This window comes from Schistocerca serialis, chromosome 3 (assembly GCF_023864345.2).
Source record: "Schistocerca serialis cubense isolate TAMUIC-IGC-003099 chromosome 3, iqSchSeri2.2, whole genome shotgun sequence".
Taxonomy (NCBI): Eukaryota; Metazoa; Arthropoda; class Insecta; order Orthoptera; family Acrididae; genus Schistocerca; species Schistocerca serialis.
Genome location: NC_064640.1, coordinates 271,571,703 through 271,574,045, shown reverse-complemented (window position 1 = coordinate 271,574,045; position 2,343 = coordinate 271,571,703).

The window sequence follows — 2,343 nt, the reverse complement described above, 5'->3', positions numbered from 1 at the left end:
CACAGGATTTCCAAGAAATGAAGTGGAGAAGGTCAGAGGTTGTATGATTTAAAGAACAGTTGAATATGTGATGGTCCTGATGTAGTGTGTGTGTGTGTGTGTGTGTGTGTGTGTGTGTGTGTGTGTGTGTTCTGTGAGTGTGTTAATATGAGAGAGAGGTGAAATTTATGGATACAGCAGAATTTCTGGTGCTTACATATTTTTGAGTGTAAATACTGGCTTACTCTCATGTTTTGATAACTAATACAGCTAATTTTGATACTTAGGAAAATGGCCAAGTTGGCAGCTACATACTGACTGGTCTGTTTCGTTTTAATGGCAAGTAAAGTACTGGGCTATGAGTGGCTGTTTCCTTCTAATGGCCAGTAAAATGTCTGGAGGAGAGGGGAGAGCAGAGGAGGGAAGAGGGAGGGTATGATGACGTCATAAAAAGGGCTGTGGTTTAGGAAGTGGTGCAAGGCCTACACCTCCCCACGGTCTAGGCCACCACATGCCACAGTCTGAGGAACAGACTGTGTGCATGTTTGATTCAGAAACCTCGCTGTCTACCCACTCACTACTTGACTAAAGAAGGTATCAGTTGATAGGACACATCCTGAACATCTAGGAATAGTGCGTTTGGTGATGGAGGGAAGTGGAGACCAATGCACAAAAACAATAAGCAGGTTCAAATTGATGTGGGTTGCAGTAGCTATTCAGAGATGAAGAGGCTAGTACAGGATAGACTAGCTTAGAGAGTTCCATCAAACCAATCTTTGGACTAAAGATTAAAAGAAATAAAAAACCTCATGCTTAGTTGGTCCTTATAGTAACCACAGAAGATGCGAAATGATCACGTGTACACCAGTGTCTGTAGTGATGCACCCACTGTATTTTGAAGAATTTTGCAGTCTTCTGATCGTTGCCATTCTTCCATTACCAACAATAGTAGCGTTCATCTGGATACTATTTTCCATAAACACTCCACAAGCTCCTGTATAAGGCATGACGAATGGTACAGTATACAGTTTTTTGGTCCTTCATTTCCTGTGTGGAGGAAGAATGATGGAGGGAGAAAATCATTTTACAGTCTGGCTCGAATATTGATTCTTTAAACTCCTCCAACTATGTTTCACAAGAAAATCGTAAACAAAATATGAGTAAGATTTTATACAATACCCATATGGAAAAACTTAAGTTCTCGATAATGCTCTTGTACTGAACATCTGGTTACAAATCTGGCAGACTCTCTCTGAATTCTATCGATCTCCAACCCTAAAATGACCAACTGAAGATCGCAAATAATTAGCAGCAGCCAGGAATAGGAAAAGAAGGAAGAATATGGTGTAACATTCTGTCGACAACTGAAGTCGTTAAAGTCAAAGTAGGTACTCTGGAATATGGAATGGTCCACTTCTAATGTAGTGCTCTCATTGAACGAAAGTACAGAGAAGATATTTGCATCAGATGTCACCCTAACAGGAGGAAATTTATCACCATGTATAGAAACATAGGAGATAGAGGACCACCACCCTTGGGCCCATTCATTCAGATTACTGTGAATATGAACCAGCATTTTTGTTTCAACGTCTCCATGATATGTATGCTGAGGACACTCCCATCTACCAAGGCGACAACAATTGTGTTCTCATGGCTGCTGTTTTACAAACACTCAGGCACCATTTTGCATTTTGACTTGCCTGCTAAGGTACCCAACCTTAATTGCATAGAAAAGTCTGATATATTTGGAAACGTTGGTGAAACGTAACATTCAATATATTCACAGTTTGGTGCTCTATGGGATGTAATCATTAATGAATGACTTTAACTGGATGTGGCATACCTGAAGAAATTTGCGAAAACTTTCCTTGCTGAACTGAGGTCATTTACCAAGGCTATATATGGTGTTATATGCTATTAGCATGATATCTCGTGGTTCAAACTTTTTAAAGGCTCTCCGTAAATTATATATCAAAAAGAAGAAATGGCATTATAAAGAACATTATCTAGAAATATAAAATAGAGCCGTGTTTTAAAAATCCAGGAAATGAAGCAGTGTAATTTTGAATGTGTAGATGGTTACAACTTTCTGGTTATGAATAAACAATGAGAAAGAAACATAATCTAAATATCTCATAGCTGATTTAATAAATAGCTCAAAAGATCTAATAAAACACAACCCTCCTGCTCCTAGTGTGTGGCAGAGACTGCTGTACTCAGCTCACAGTCAGGCCAATAGTCCAGTCATGAGCTTGTACCACTGACTCTACTTTTTATATTTGGATAGTGAACAAACAATATTCTAATCAATACTGCACAAACCTCTGATTATTCCTAAAATACTGCTGAACCTTTTCTGGAATT